Source organism: Mobula hypostoma, chromosome 1 (assembly GCF_963921235.1).
Source record: "Mobula hypostoma chromosome 1, sMobHyp1.1, whole genome shotgun sequence".
Lineage (NCBI taxonomy): Eukaryota > Metazoa > Chordata > Chondrichthyes > Myliobatiformes > Myliobatidae > Mobula > Mobula hypostoma.
The window spans coordinates 144877835-144895792 of NC_086097.1; the positions used below are offsets into that span (position 1 = coordinate 144877835).

The 17958-nt window shown below is 43.1% G+C and overlaps 1 pseudogene; it reads right to left on the reverse strand.

The window, feature by feature from the left end:
• LOC134345944 (uncharacterized) overlaps positions 1 to 4160 on the reverse strand; it is a 149075-nt pseudogene extending 144915 nt beyond the window's left edge.
• Between the last annotated feature and the right edge of the window lie 13798 nt (positions 4161 to 17958).

The window sequence follows — 17958 nt, forward strand, 5'->3', positions numbered from 1 at the left end:
TGTCATTGTTGAATTTACAGATTGTGGTTTCAGCTATGCCGAGCCATAAGAATGTAAGAAGCAGAACTCACAATTTTCCAGCTGTGTTCTGACAATTTCTTATAAAACCTCAGCATTACATCCTTCTTTTTGCTTTCTAGTCCTCTCGAAATGAATGCTAACATTGCATTTGCCTTTCTTACCGTCAACTCAACTGGCAAGATAAGTGTATGACTATGCATTTCCCGACATTATATTCCATCTGCCATTTCATTGCCCATTCCCCTAATCTTTCTAATTCCTTCTGCAGATAACCTACTTCCTCAACACTGCTTGCCTCTCCACCTATCTTCAGATCACCCACAAACTTGGCCACAAAGCCATCAATTCCTTCATCCAAATCATTGACATACAATATGAAAAGAAGTGATCCCAACACTGACTCATGTGGCAAAACACTAGTTACTGGCAGCCAACTAGAAAAGGCCCACTTTATTCCACCACTTTGCAGTCTGCCAGTCACCCAATCTTCTATCCTTTCCTGTAATACCATCGGCTCTGATTTGTTAAGCAGCTTCATGTGCCCTTGTCAAATGTCTTCTAAAAATCCAAATATACAGCATCCACTCAGTCTCCTTTGTCTATCTTGCATGTGATTTCCTCAGAGAATTCCAACAGATTATTATCAGGCAAGATTTCCCCTTCAGAAAACCATGCTGAAGTCAGGCTAATTGGACTATAATTTCCTTTCTCCTGTCCCTCTCCCTTCTGGAAGAATAAAATGACATTTGCAATTTTCCAGAACTCTGAAACCATTCCAGAACCTAGTGATTCTTGAAAGATCACCACTAATGCCTCTGTAATCTCTTCAACTACCTATTCCAGAAACCTGGGGTAATGCTCATCTGGTAAAGGTGACGTATCTACCTTCAGGAGTTCAACTCCCCATGCATCTACTCCTTAATATTAGCAATACCCATTTCTGCCCCTTGACACTCTCAAATTTCTGCAAATGTCTTCCACAGCCAAGACTGATGCAAAATGCTTATTACATTTGTCCAATATTTCCTTGCACCCCATTAATACTTCTCCAGTATGATTTTCCAGTAGTCTGATACCCACTCTCGTCTCCCTTTAACTCTTTATATACCTGAAAAAGAAGTTTTTTTTATCCTCTTTTATATTATTGGCCAGCTTCCCTGCATATTTCCTTTTTTCTCTCTTTATAGCCTTCTTAGTTGCCTTCTGTTGGTTTTTAAAAGCTTCCCAATTCTTACCTTCCCACTAGTTTTTGAAATATTGTGTGCCCTCTCATTTGCACTATACTGTCTTTGACTTCACTTGTCAGCAACGGTTTTCTCATCCTCCCTGTAGATTACTTCATCTTTGGGATGTATCTATCCTCCACCTTCCATATTGTCCACAGAAACACCAGGCATTGCCGTTCTGCCATCATCCCTGCTAATGTCCCCTTCCAAATGACTTTGGCCAGCTCCTCTTTCATGCCACTGTAATTCCCTTTACTCCACTGTAATATTGATACTTCCAATTTTAGTTTCTCTTTCTCAAACTGTAGGGTGAATTCTATCACTGTCTGCTAAAGGTTCCCAGACATTAAGCTTCTTAATCAAATCTAAATCATTGCATAGCACACAATCTAGAATTGTCATTCCCCTAGTGGGCTCAAGCATAAGCTTTCTAAAGAGCCATATCGTAAGCATGCTACAAATTCCCTCTCTTGGGATTCAGCACCAACCTAATTTCCCAATTTACCTGCATATTGAAATCCCCCATGACTATTGTAACATTACCCTTTTGACGTGCCTTTTTTATCTCCCATTGTAATTTGAAGTTCGCATCCTGGCTATTTTTCAAAGCTCTGTAGATAACTCCCATCAGGGTCTTTTCACCCTTGCAGTTTCTTAACTTTACCCACAAGGATTCTACATCTTCCAATCCTATGCCACCCCTTTCTAAGGATTTGATTTCATTTTTTACCAGTGGAGCCACCCACCCCTTTTGCTTACCTGCCTGTCCTTTTGAGACAAGGTGAATCTTTGGATGTTAAGCTCCCAACTATGATCTTCTTTCAGTCACGACTCAGAGAAGCCCACAAACTACCAATTTCTAATTGCACCTCAAGAGCATCTACCTTATTCCAAAAACAAATATAACACCTTCAGTCCTATATTCATCATCCTCTTTGATTTTGACAGCCTATTACAATTTAACTCATCCCACTGACTGCAATTTTGCCCTATTATTTGCCTGTCATTCTTCAATGTCTCACTACACCTCTGTATGTATACCAGCTGCCCCATCCTCAACCCTATCACTCTGGTTCCCATCCCCCTGCCAAACTGATTTAAACGCTCCCTCACAGCTCTAGCAGACTTGCCTTCAAGGATATTGGCACCTCCCTTCACCCCCCCCCCACCACCCTCAGGTGCAACCTAAACTTTTTATACAGATCATATCTTCCACAGGAGAGGTCCAAATGATCCTGAAATCCGAAGCCCAGCTCCTGCACCAATTTCTCAGACGTGGTTCATCGGCCAAATCATCCTATTCTTGCCTTCACTTGCACATGGATCAAGCAGCAATCCAGAGGTTACTCCACTGAAGGTTCTGCTTTTCAGCTTTCTGCCTAGAGTAACGCCCTATGTTCTCTCTTCAGGACTTCCTCCCTTTTCCTACCTATGTTGTTGGTACCAATGTGCACCATGACTTCCAGCAGTTAACCTTCCCCCTCTAGAATGCTGTGGACCCAATCCAAGAGATCCCTGACCCAGGAGGCAACATACCATCTGGGTGTCTCTTTCATGTGCACAGAATCTGCTTTCTTCTCCTCTAATTATGGAACCCCCTATCACTACTACACTCTTCTTCTCCCTATTTAACCTGAGCCACAGAGCCAGACTCAGTACCAGACACCCTGTCACTGTGGCTTCCCCCGGTAGGCAATACCAACACCGCGCCCCCCCCCCCACCAAAAGTATTCAATGCAGTGTAATTATTATCAAGGGGTATGTCCACAAGGATACTTTGCACTATCTGCCTTTTCCTTTTCTCTCGTGACAGTCTCCCAGGGACCTGCCTCCTGCAACTTAGGGGTGACTACCTCCCTGTAGCTCCTATCTATCACTTCCTCAATCTCCTGTAAGAGCTGAAAGTCACTGAGCCACAGCTCCAGTTCCTTAACACGGTCTCTACGTTGCTGCAGCTCGATACCCTTCATGCAGATGTATTTATCAGGGAGATTGGAGGTCTCCCAAATTTCCCACATCTCGCACAGGAAAATACCACTAACTCTGGATCCATTCTCAGCGTATTAGCTATGTACTAAGAAAAAATTTATTAAAAACTTTCTTACTGACTTACTTATAACCTCCGCCTGTGCTCGTTGAAGCCTATTCTCACCTAAGCCTGTTGAGTCAAAGCCGCGCCACTCCAACAACGTCCGCTTCGCTTACACCTCTGTTCCTTTCATTGGCCCCTTGCTGACAACAAGTTGAAAGCTCTCAAGTTCTTTTTAAATCTCGCACTGCATCACCAATGAATGATGTCTCATGCTGATCTCAGCCTGCTGCCACACAGTCATAAGTCTGGAGAGAGTAGAGCAGTGGGCAAAACACATGTCCTTGAGGTGTGCCTGTGTTCAGTGAAAAAAAAGGTATTAGTATTGACTGTGGTTTCCAGATACAGAAAGTGATGATCCAGTTGCAGAGGGAAAAACAGAGGCCCAGATTTTGAATCTTGTTGATTAGTTCTGAGTCAATGATGGTATTGAATATCGAGCTGCAATCAAGAAGCAGCAGCCTGAGATATGGCTTGCTGTTGTCTACCTGCTCAAAGCAGATTGGAGAACCAGTGCAATTGTTTCCACTGCAGACTAGTTGTGGTGATAGGTGATTTGCAGAAGGTCCAGGTCCTTGTTCAGGTAGGAGTTAATTCCAATCACGACCTATGCAATATGTGGAGTTGTGTGTTTCATAATAAACTCTCTGAGGTATTCCGATGTGGCAGATTTGTCAAACTCATGTTCGCCCAGCCTTGAAAACCTAGTGATTAAATGCCATGCATTCTATTTATCTAGGGAGTTCTCATCCATCATCCTCACTGGAGTTTACCTACCTCTTGAGGTACTCCGCGATGCCATCACCAAACAAGAAACAGTCCATCCCAACGCATTCCAAATTAGAGGCTAAAGAGCAAGGCTCCAGAGATAAGAACAAAGAGGTAACCGTGGGAGGCCGAGGAGTGGCCATGAGATTCCTTCAAATTGGTGGAGTCGGCTGTATTCAGGACACAGGTGGATCTGAATGAATACACCAAGGCTGTCATTGACTTTATAATGACAGTTGTAGATGACTGTGTCCCCACAAGATCATTCGGAGATTCCCCAACTAGGAGCCCTGGATGAACCATGAGATCCATAATCTGCTGAGGACAAAATCAGAGATATTCAAGTCTGGTGACCAAGAAAGTTGTAAGCGGTCCAGGTACGATCTCTGGAAAGCCAGCTCACAGGTGAAGAGGCAGCTCCAGACTAAACTTAAATCAATGAATGATGCTTGACAGTTGTGGCAGGACTTGAATGCTATCACCACTTATAAGGTACAATCAAGCATCATAGGTGACAATAAGGCTTCCCTTCCAGATAAGATAAATGCCTTCTATGCTCACTTTGACCATCAAAACACAGAGGAACCTTCACAAACTCCCACAGACCCCAATGATCCTGTGATTTCAGACTCTGAGGCCAAAGGGTGAGCTTCCTTCAGGATGTTGAACCCACGAAAAGTATCACCCCAGGCAAGGTTCATGGCCAAGTACTGTTGCTCATAAGAACATAAGAAATAGGTGCAGGAGTAGGCCATCTGGCCCATCAAGCCTGCTCCACTATTCAGTAAGGTCATGGCTGATCTAGCCATGGACTCATCTCCACCTACCTGCCTTTTCCACATAACCCTTAATTCCCCTACTATGCAAAAATCTATCCAACCCTGTCTTAAATATATTTACAGAGGAGCCTCCACTATTTCATTGGGAAGATAATTCCGCAGATTCACCGCTCTTTTGGAAAAGCAGTTCTTCCTCATCTCCATCCTAAATTTACTCCCCCCGAATCTTGAGGCTATGTCCATCAGTTCTAGTCTCACTATCAGTAGAAACAACTTTCCTGCCTCTATCTCATCTTTTAAAGGCATCCGTTAGTCTTGCGAGACCATGGATCTGCGCCTGGAAAGTCTTCACTCTCCAGGGCGCAGACCTGGGCAAGGTTGTATGGAAGACCGGCAGTTGCCCATGCTGCAAGTCTCCCCTCTCCATGACACCGATGTTGTCCAAGGGAAGGGCAAGGGCCGATACAGCTTGGCACCAGTGTCCTCGCAGAGCACTGTGTGGTTAAGTGCCTTGCTCAAGGACACAACATGCTGCCTCGGCTGGGGCTCGAACTCACAACCTTCAGGTCGCTAGTCAAATGCCTTAACCACTTGGCTACGTGCCCAAGTGGTTATCTATCCCTTTAATAATCATATATGTTTTTATAAGATCTCCACCCATCCTTCTGAATTCCAGCAAGTACGGTCCCAGGTGACTCAATCTCTCCTCATTGTCTAGCTCCCTCATCTCTGGAATCAACCAGCTGAACCTGCTCTGCGCCACCTCCAAAGCCAGTATACCATTCCTCAAGTATGGAGACCAGAACTGCATGCAGTACTCCAGATGCAGCCTCACCAGTACCCTATATAAAGGCAGCATAATCTCCCTGCTCTTGTTCAATCCCTCTAGCAATGAAGGGCAGCATTCTATTTGCCTTCTTGATAGCTTGCTGCACCTGCAAACCAACTTTTTGCGATTCGTGCACAAGCACTCCCAAGTCCCTCTTCACAGCAGCATGCTGCAATCTTTTACCATTTAAATAATAATCTGATCTTCCATTTTACCTTCCAAAGTGGCTGACCTCCCATTTACCAACATTGTATGTACTCCATCTGCCAACCCTTGCCCACTCACTTAACCTATCTATATCTCTCTGCAGACTCTGCATATCCTCTGCACAATTTGCTTTTCCACTCAATTTAGGGTCATTAACACACTTAGACACATTGCACTTGGGCCCCTCTTCTGGACTGTTAATGTATATCTCGAACAGTTGCAGGCCCAGCACTGACCCTGTGGCACACCACTCACCTCTGAATGCCAACCATAGAAACACCTATTTATCCCATCTCTCTGCTTTCCCATTTCTCTATCCATGATAATACATCACCCCCAACTCTATGCATCCTTATCTTATGGATAAGTCTTTTATGTGGCACCTTATTGAATGCCTTCTGGAAATCCAAGTAAATAACGTCCATCTGTTCCTCTCTATCTGCTGCACTTGCTATCTGCTCAAAGAACTCCAGTAAGTTTGTCAAACAAGACTTGCTCTTGCTGGGTCCATACTGCGTCTGCCTGATGGCTGGAGTGTTCATTGAGATCGTGAACCTCTTGCCTCGGCAGTCTGAGGTACCCACCTGCTTCAAGCAGGCTTCAATTATACTGATCCCTATGCAAAACGTGGTAGCCTGCCTCAGTGACAATCATCCAGTAGCACGTACTGTGATGAAGTATTTTGACTCCTGCCTGAGAAGTGACGTGGATCTAAAGAGCAACACACGCTAAATGCTAGAGGAACTCAGCAGGCCAGGCAGCATCCATAAAAAGAGTACAGTCGACATTTCAGGCCAAAATGCTTTGGCAGGGGTGGAGAGCATTCCTGGAAGTTAGTGAAATCGATGTTCATGCCATCAGGTTGGAGGCTCCCCAAACGGAATATAAGGTGGTGTTCCTCCAACCTAAGTGTGGCCTCATCACAACAGTGGAGAAGGCCATGGATATACATATCAAATTTGGAATAGGAAGTGGAATTAAAATAGGTGGCCACTGGAAGATCCTGCTTTTTCTAGCAGATGGAGAGTAGGTGTTCGGTGAAGTGGTCTCCCAATCTATGTCAGGTCTCACCGATATACTGGAGGCCACACCGGGAGCACCGAACACAATATATGACCCCAACAGACTCACAGGTTAAGTATTGACTCACCTGGAAGGATTGTTTAGGGCCCCGAGTGGTAGTAAGGAAGGAGGTGTAAGGGCAGGTGTAGCACTTGTTCCGCTTGCAAGGATAAGTGCCAGGAAGGAGATCAATGGCAGCAGCCTCAGGATTCACAGCACCAGGTTCAGGAACAGTTATTACCCCTCAACCATCAGGCTCTGGAGATGACTTCACTTGCCCCATCACTGAAATGCTTCCACAACCTATGGACTCACTTTCAAGGACTCTTCATCCAACATTCTTGATATTTATTGCTTATTTAAAGTGCAAAATATATTTCTTGCCGAAGTATGTGTGCAACTTTGAGGGTCATCTCCATACAGGCAGCACAAAACAAAGAAACCCAAAAGAGTGTAAGAGTTCGGCACAGACTAGAAGGGCTGAGATGGCCTGTTTCCATGTTGTAATTGTTATATGGTTATATGGTTATAAAAAGAAAGCTGTCAAACACCCAATGTACAGAGAGAAAAATTAATTCTGCAAACAATAAACGTAAGTATATAGAATTCAGAACTGAAGTTTTATGAAAGGCAATCCACAGACACAATGCGAGGCATCACTGCTGCCAGAGCAGGCCACAGACTCACTGCGGCCAGAGCCAAGTTGATGTCGAGGAGCAGCAAGCAGAACTGAGCAGGACCTGGCAGAACTGGCTGTCCCACCGCCCTGAGCTTTTCAATCTGGCCAGTGTTTAAATCCTCCAAATGTTGTGTCATTCCTCGCTCTTGAACCGCTCTGGGTCCCTAACCCCACTGCCAGGATTCGGCCCATACCCGACTTTCCAATTCGGCCAGGCACTTAAATTGATCAAACCTTGCATCTTTCCTCATTCTCAGGGGTACCTCAACTCTGTCTCACCTCTGCTCGCCTTGACTCTACTTCTCCATTGTTTATGCTGATCATTATTAATAGTGTTTTTAATAAAGTTGTTTTCTTTGTTTTGTTTCCCAACAATAATTATTGTAGTTGCTGGGTTTCACCAGCACCAGCCTAAATATTTATTATTATTATTTTATTTCTTTTTGTATTTGCACGGTTTGTTGTCTTTTGCACACTGGATTGAACGCCCAGTCTTTCATTGATTTAATTATGGTTATTATTCTATTATGGATTTATTGGGTAAGCCTGTGAGAAATTAATCTCAGGGTTACATATGGTGGCATATATGTACTTTGATAATAAATTTACTTTGAACTGTGACCAACCTCTTGAAGCACTACATTGCATTAACTGTGAGTGCTCTCTGGTGATTGTCTTTGAGGTAGCTCTCCATGCTTTCTTCGATACTGGTATGATTCATGCCCTTTTGAAGCAGGTAGGAATATCTGACTGTAGCAATGAGAGGGCGAAGATGCCCTGAAACACTCCAGCTAGTTGATCAGCACAAATTTTCTGTATCCTGCCAAGTACACCAACGTGGCTTGATGCCTTGTGCGGGTTCACCCGCATGAAGCATGTTCTGACTTTGGACTCCATGACTGAAATCACAGGGTCACCAGATGCAGTGGTGATTCCTTTTCAAGGCGTGTATGAAAGGTGTTGACTGCATCTGGGAGAAAAGCATCACAGCCATTTAGCTGTTAGGTTTCACCTAATAGGAAGTTATGCTATGCAGACTCTGCCACAGCTGTTGTGCATCCATTTGTGTCTCTAACTTCACATAGGATTGCCTTTTCACTCTCACAATGGCCTTCTAGATTTGTAGACACATAGAAAAGTACAGAACAGAACCTTCAGCTCACCTAGTCCTTACCGATCCATTTAAACTGCCTGCTCCATCGACCTGCACCGGGACCATAGCCCTCCATACCATTACCATCCATGTAACTTTCCAAACTTCTCTCAAATGTTGAAATTGAGCTCGCATGCCCCACTTGCACAGGCAGATCATTCCACACTCTCACAACCCTCTGAGTGAAGAAGTTTCCCCTCATGTTCCCCTTAAACTTTTCACCTTTCACTCTTAACACATGGCCTCTGGTTGTAATCCCACCCATCCTCAGTGGAAAAAGCCTGCTTGCACTTATGCCTTCTATGTCCCTCATTATTTTGTATACCTCTATTAAAGCTACTTTCAATATTCTATATTCCAAGGAATAAAGTCCTAAACCATTCAATCTTTTCTTATAACTCAGGTCCTCCAGTCCCTGCAATGTCTGTTTAAATTTCTTTGTACTCTTTCAAACTTATTTACATCTTTCTTATATATATAGGTGACTAAAGCTGCACACAATACTCCAAATTAGGCATCTCCAACATCTTATACAACTTCAACATAACATCCCATCTCCTGTAATCAGTACTTTGATTTATGAAGGCCAATATGCCAAAAGTTTTCTTTATGACCCCATCTACCTGTGACACAATCAGTCCATGCCTATCCAAATACTCATACATCAGGTCCCTTAGAATACTTACCAATAACATTTTCACTACGGATGCCAGGCTCACTGGCCTCTAATTTCCTGGTTTATCTTTAAAGCCTTTCTTAAACAGTGGAACAACATTGGCCATTCCCCAATCTGGTATTTCATCTTTCACTGAGGATAATATAAATATCTCTGCTAGTGCCCTGGCAGTTTCTGCACTTGCCTCCCACGGGGTATGAGGGAACACCTTGTCAGGCCCTGGGGATTTATCCACCCTAATTTGCCTCAAGACAGTAAACACCTCTTCCTTTGTAAACTCTATGGGGTCCACAAAGATGATGTCACTTTGCCTCACTTCTATAGACTCTGTATCCATCTCCTGAGTAAATACAGATGCAAAAAAATTAGTTTAAGATCTCCCCCATATCCTTTGGCTCCACATATGGATTACCATCAGCCGGCTGATGGCATAGTGGCATCAGCGCTGGACTTTGTGGGGGAAGGTCCTGAGTTCGACATGAAGATATGATATCATTCAATATGAATGACATGAAGGAAATCTGGAAGTCGAACCTGACCAGAGGGCTTAAAAAGCAGTCATAGAGTCCATTCTCACGCACGGATGCGAAACATGGACACTCACCAAGACTGCAAAAGTCTCTAGATGGTTGCTATACACAAATGCTCCGGATGGCTCTTGATGTGAGTTGGCAACAGCACATGACGAACGTCGAGCTCTATAACGACTTGCCAACGCTCACCACTAAAATCAAGGTGAGAAGACTGCAACTAGCGGGGCACTGTCTACGCCACCCCGAGCTACCTGCCCAAGCACGGGAGGATGAACCCTGGACGCCCTCCCAAAACTACAGTCAACACGCTCCTAGAAGACAGCGGCGCGGCTAATGTCGATGAACTGACACACTGATGAGGGAGAGGGAGAAGTGGAGAGTCCGTCATCGTGCCTGATGCTGGCCCCCTAGGCCTGAGTCGACATAGTAATAGTAGTCCTGAGTTTGAATCCAGCCAGCTCCCATGCACGCTTTCCATCTGTGCTGGGTTGAGCGTCGAGCTAGCAACTCGATCTCATAAAAAAGCAATTGCCTGCTACAGAAACATCAACAGCAAAAAGTTGATGGCCTATGATCTCTTATGAAAGGCAATTTCTTTCTGTTCCCTGCAATCCATTTGTTCTTAACATTATCTATAGAATCTCTTAGGATTCTCCTCCACCTTGTCCACCTTGTCTACTAAGGCAACTTCATGCTTTATTTTAGCCCTCCTGATTTGTTTCTAAGCCTTCTCTTGCATTTCATATACTCCATAAGCACCTCATTTATTCCTACATGCCTATACCTGCTATGCACCTGTTTTTTTTTGTATCTTAACCATGGCCTCAATATCTCTTGAGATTCTTGTCAGATTCTATCTTCTTCAGCCCATTAACTTTTCCACCTATCACCTCCCAGCTCCTCACTTCAGTCCCTCTCCCCTACTCATCTAACTTCTCCCTCATGTGGGTTCACCTTTCATCTTCTAGCTTGCACTCCTTCCCCCCACCCCGCTTTCTTAAATTGGCTTCCTCCCCCTTCCTTTCCAGTCCTGACGGAGGGTCTCAGCCTGAAATATCAACAGTTTATTCCTTTCCATAGGTGTTGTCCAAACTGATGAGTTCCTCAGGCATTTTGTGTGTGTTACTCTCAACCTCTCCTTTTATGCTGATCACTACCATCCAAGCATTCAATCTAGTGACTGTTTGCTGCACTCCCTCTATAATAATATACCCTATTTTAGGTAGTGATGCTAAAATTGAATGCAATACTCTAAGGGTGTTGACTCACTATTTTAATTGCAATAGGAAATTTGTACTCAAATCCTCTTTCAGTGAAAGCCAACATTGCATTTGCTTTCCTAATTGCCATCTGCACGTGCATGTTAGCTTTCAACAACTTGTGTATAAAACACCAAGGACTCATTGAACATCAACAATTTTAAACATTGTATATTTTAAAAAGTCACTTGTTTTTTCTGTAATGTGCCCCAAAGTGGATGACTTCACATTTTTCCACATTCCAGTCCATCTACTGCGCTCTGGCCCATTCCCTCTGCTTGTCAATATTGCCCTAAAATACCTTTACATCCTGCAGTGTATACATGTTCAGTTCCCCTCCAAGTGGATAACCTCACAACTTACCACTTGGTCTTGTGCCTACCATACTATTGTTCAGAATCAGATTTATTATTATTGACTTATACGATGTGAGGTTGTTTTGATTTTAGGCAGCAGTACAGTGCAAGGGCAAGCATAAATTTACTCTAAATTACAAAAACAAAGAGTGCAAAAAAAAAACCCAAAATAACAAGATAGTGTTCATGGGTTCATGGACTGTTCAGAAACCTGTTCCTGAATCATTGAATGTGGGTCTTCAGGCTCATGTACCTCATTTCCATGAACAAGAAGAGGGCACACCCTGTCCCAAACTTCTACAGATGTACCGTGGGGAGAATTCTAACCGGCTGCAACACCTTCTAATATGGGGGAGGGTTGCTACTGCATAGGATCGAAATAAAAGCTGCAGAGAGTTGTAAAGTTAGTCAGCTCCGTCATGGGCACTGGCTTCCATGGTATCCTGGACACCGTCGAAGAGTGATACTTCAGACTGGTGGCAACCACCATTAAGGACCCATCAACCAGGTCATTGCCTTGTTCTCATTGCTACCATCAGGAAAAAGGTACAGAAGCCTGAAGGCACACTCTCAACGTCAAGAACAGCTTGTTCCCCTCTGCCATCAGATTTCTAAATAAACATTGAGCCTATGTACACTATCTCACTACTTCTTAATGTCTATTTTTGCACTATTTAAGTTAACTATTTTATATATATAAAATATATATTTTATAAATTTTTGCTGTAATTCGAGGTTTCTTTTCTATTATGTATTGCATTGTACTCCTGCCATTGTACTCAGGACATATGCCAGTGATATTAAAGCTGGTTTTGATTCTGGATGGTGAGAGTCCTTAGTGATTAATGTTGACTTCTTGAGCCATAGCATCATGAAGACAGAGAGAGTAATGCCCATGATGGAGCCACTTGCAATCCTGCGTATTGAAGCCCCCACACCAATCTGTGATGCTATCATTCATTTTGTTATCATTCATTTAGCTTGTGTAAAAAACAGGACCTGGGGTGGTTGCAGGTCTTTCATTGGCACTAAAGCAGCACTGGATGTCACACCATTACTGTTTGTGAGAGTTGTACAAAGGGCAATAAATCCAGTGGTGTGTTTCTCAGTGCATCATTGTCTGCTTCTCATCCCATAGAATTCCTTCCCGATGCAGTGCAAGATCTTGCAGTTCTCGGCACGTAGCCCAGCAATTGCGATCTTTGCATCCAGTTCTTCAAGAGCCATAGTATAATACAAGCAATGCTTTTTCATCTACTAGGGGGTGCTGCTACTGACCATGAAAGTGGATGTTGCAACAATGGAAGAAGGATTGAAGAGTGTTCCCAAAGGGTTAAGGGCAACCCATGTCAACAGGAGGCACATTCATTGTGCAGAGCGTCACAAAAGCATTGCAAAGTGATGTTTAATGCCCTCCTGGTAAGAAGTTGCCAAGGGGGTTTCTGTAAGGATAAGTGTAGACAAAGGATATGTGTATCTATTATCTGTGGAAGTCTGCAATGCCTTTGTTTATTCTGACTGCTCTTGTGAGGTAAAGGAGAAGCAAAGTCTTACTTCCTTGAGCATGGCTTTCAGGTTACTTCCCTAATGCAAGAGTGTGTTGCAGATAGCAAACATCACCAGGCACAGGCTGCAGTGCTCCCAAAACAGAAACCTAAGGGATGCAATGTCTATGATCTCCATCAACAAAGCAATCCAACGTGCATATGTGTGATCTTAGGAGTATGGAATTTCTAATGAGACAAAGAAAGCAATTAGCCCCTTAAACTATGTGGCTTCAGGGAAAGCAGAGTTGAGTAAGGTTGGTAGTTCTGTGAGTAAATAAGGATTGTCAGTTTATTTTAAGGAACTGAAGTTATAACATTGGATGTCGTACTATTTCATTTACACTTGAAACTAAAGCAAAATAAAAACCTCTCCAAGAGATGGGGAGACAAATGCCCTTATGGATACTAAGGCACCCAGAAGTGAATGCACAATTGGTCCACTCAAGGTAAACTCAATTTCAACTGCAAAATGTTATTTTCTGCAGGTCTGTGCACATAAATTTCAAGTGCTGGAACTTTGTCACCCAGCACAAAGGATAACAGAAACCTGGGAAACCGTCAGCAGAGGAATGGGGGATGATCAAAAAAGAGTGATCAATTGTGGAATAGCAGAAAGAAATGTCAGGTAATTAAGAGACCAACAAGGAAAAAGGAAAAACAGATTACTGCCAATGATGACATGTAAATTGCTGTTTAAAATGTTTGCTTGAACCATTCAGCTTGAAACAGGCAGAGATTTATGCTGTTTTTAAATGGAGCTGGGAAGTGACTTGCTCAAATTGATGCCCAATGCCAACACAAATTTTTCCTTGCCATTATTCTGTTTGAACTGGAGTTAAGTTTCAGTTTTCACTGACATCTGAGCTGGTTATATGTTGGAGGCCAATTAAAAATTTATTTTTTTAAACTTAAACTTGTAATTTCTTTCTCCCTCCCCACACTCCTCACCCATACCTTGTATCCTCTTCTTTCTTTTCCAAGTTAGTTTCCTTGATCTGCCATACTACTGTTATTCCAAAAGACACACCACTATCATGAATACTGTCAACGTTAAAAGAAAGCATTTATATATGACCCCGACAGATATTCCCCACCAGTTCTCAGTAATGTCCGAGCATTTTGTTTCTCCAGGAGCCAGTGGGAGGGATTGAGAATGGAATGTGAGTTGGGGTCTGGTCTTGACAGAATTATGAAACTTCCTAGTCAGCAAACCATACCAGGGCGAATTCTTTAAAATATAGCTACCTAATTATGATCCTTTTCTTGCTCGTTCCTATATTTTTGCCTACTTCCTACTCGATTGTTTTATGAATTTTTTTCCTTTGCCATTTTCTATCAATTCACAGAACATTCAATATTTTAAGGCCATAAAATCTTGCAATGCACAAGAAGGCTATTCCGCCCATCATATATCTACTAGCTCTTTGAAAGAGCTACCCAAAGTTTCTCTCGACCACCTTGTTCCTCCTCTTGACTGCTCTCCTTCTTGTGCCCTACAAATAATCCTCAGTCGGTTGTGGACCAGAAATGCCAGAGGATTCTCTTTCCATAGATGCCCAAATGATTTTTTTGTAAGTTATCTGAAATCTTTTTCTTCTGGTCACCACCAACATCTGCCACCAGAAACCGATTTTCAAATTTTCTGCTAGCTGGAAAGTGATAGCTGAAGCCAAGTGAGTAGGAAAGGTAAAGGACTGGAGAAGAAAGAATCTCATAGGAAAGGAGAGTGGACCATAGGAAAAAGGGAATGAGGAGGGGACCCAGGGGGAAGTGTTTCGCTGATGTCATCTTTTACTTCTAGATTTTTTTAATAACTGAATTTAAATTGTCGAGTGGCCCTGCTGAGATTTAAACCCAGGTTTCTAATGACAATTGCCCAGACCTTGGAATAACTAGTCCTGCTCTTCACATTCTCTGTAGCTGTAATGCTTTATTCTACATTGTTATTATTTTACTTGCATGCTCTATTTGCCTGTTGAACCCATAGCTTATGCCTCTCCTTCTGCTTCCTTCCTCTCTACTCTGGTCCCAGATGCAACTAATTTCCTTCACTTTCCTCACCAGTGGAGAAAATTCAAGAAAATATAAGCTCTCAGGCATTGTACTGGTGAACCTGCAAGTAAAATATTCATAGACCAGTCATATAACTTATCACACCTTCTGAGGCACCAATACAATTGTAGGCATAGCTCCCACACCACAATTTGTTTGACTTGTTTTATGTATTTCAACCAATCATTCACTATTGTCTAATCATGAACTGAATTTCAGTCTATCACTACCAGCTCGTCTGCATCTAAGTAACCAGCATCCAATATGTCTTTCTCAATTCTTCCACTAGCTACTGACCAAGCATCTTCTACCAAAACTTCCCCCATTTCATTGTAGTGATGATTACCTGGGTCAAAGCTACTCAATACACCCAATAGAATTTGGATAGGAATTCATACCCAATTTGCTCTCACTTGCCCAGTTCACTTGGCTCTTCTCACACATAGGGAACACCTCTACCTGCTCTGCCAATGCCCACCTTTCATTTTGATTTGGTCATATATAATCTGTCTTTACGGTTACTTCTGCTGGATTTCAGTCAAGGTTCAAGTGTGAATTTACGGGAGGTTCCATATCTGGGTTGGTGAAGGATTGGCCTGTATGCTTGTGCATCCATGCAGCTTACCTTTGCCTTACCTGAGTTAGCCCGAAACAAAATCATGGACGGTGGTGAGAATGACCAGGAACAGTTGTGAAGAAAATGTATACTACAGAAATTAGAGTGTTGCTGAATGACGTTGTCTTGGAAACATAGAAAACCTACAGCACAATACAGGCCCTTCGGCCCACAAAGCTGTGCATGATCTTGTCCATGCTTTTCAAAGTAAATCTAACATTGCCTTCAAAAATTTTCCCGTTGGTAATCAATGAAAGGTGTCTAATTAAAGGGGCAATTACAACCTCTTGGAGTCTGGCTGGATAGTAAAATAAATAAGGGTGACAGGTCAAGCTATCATTTATATATCTAAATGAAGTTGAGTGCACTAGATTTCCTGCCATATTTAACCAAGGCTACCAACACCTGATAGGAGGAGTGAACTGCTTCACGAGCAGGTAGGTGCTTTTTCAGAATGTGGGATGGTGGGAGCACTAAGTGGATATGTTAATTAGGGTGACACAATATGCAGTTATGGCCCAGGTGCAGAGGGAGAGACACTGAAGCAGATGAATAGTTCATTGACTGTGCAGGGAGTAAATGCTAGACCAGCAGGGCTATTACCTACAGTTACCAAACTGAAAGCTAATGCTAACACTGTGGCTAGGAAGCAGGAACTAATTTAATACTTCCCCTTTACAGTGACAACTGAAACAGTAGACTTATTTCCTGGAACAAGGAGAAAGGTAAACGCAGAGCATAGATGTAGCTGTGTTTTTGGTAAAGTCTTGACAAGATAACAGTTAAATACCACCTCAGTGAAACACTCATTGGTTAGAAGGTGCATACTCACAAACGTGATTGCCAAACCTGCTCCGCAACCCACCTGTGAGGCCACACAGACCTACGGCAGAGACTGAGGTTGTGACATATTGTGATGATGGCCAACCCTGTTCAATTGTTTGCCCATGTATTTACCAATATGTCCCTTCTCAACCACATCCCTCTCCAGCCCAAACCCATACCATCCACGTCACCCTCCTGCAAACTTCTCATAGGGTCATCTGTGATCTTCTCCATTGAACCCCTGAGAATTTCATCTATCATCTCCTGATTAGTCTCCTACCTGAGACCCTTTTCCTCAATAACATCAGATCTCCTCAGCCACTCAGTCTCTGCAGGCAGTTCTTTCATTAGCCTTTTCCAGCCTCTGATTTTGTCTGGCACATTCTATGCCCACATCAGGACTCAAACCCCTCATTTATCATCCTGACACACACCATGCCCATGTCAGGTCTTGAATTTAAATTTGGCTGAATCTGAGGGAAAGCATTTTTTTTATCATTTCCTCAGCAGCTAAATTATATCCAACTATCCCATTCTTTCCTCCCAGCCACATCTTCCAATTTTCTGGTTAGATGGTGGTGAGCTTGGTTGCAGCAGCCTTTCCAGGTCCAACAAAAGATGCAAATGTTTGTCTTAATTGTAACTTTTGCAATCAGAAGACCCTGATGGATATTAGTAGGACAAAGTACTGCAAGTCTGATTCATTGGTGAGACCAAAGGCAGCAGAGCTGTGTGGACTTGGTTGTTGCACGGACCAGACCCTCATGCCACAGCGTAGCTTGTTACAGACACCCAGGGGAGAAGGCAGTCTAGGATGGAACAGAGCTGCAGCAAGTTGACGCCTGAAGGTCAGCTCACCCATCAGTGTTGGTCTCTTTGTTCGCTCACTGGAAGACAAGCTGAATTGCCTATGGCTGACTCAGCAAGAGACAAGCAAATTTGCCTTTGTCTGCAGCTGAGAGAGATCAGGAACTGCTACATACTTGTTCTTGCAAAAACATGGCTCCAAGACAACATCCCATGCTCCATCAGTCTTCAGGCCATGCCACTCAGGAATGTGCTAATATTATATTGTGGCTGTATGTGCTATCATAACTATATATGTTGCATGCTATGTGAACTGTGTTTTGTACTTGGACCTGGAGGAATACTATTTCATTTAGCTGTACATGTATATGGTTGAATAGTAAATAAACTTGACCTTGAAAACCAAAGCCCATGTCTCTGCATAGCCTGCAATGAGAAATTTGTGTAAATATTATGCTGACCACACTGTAAAGT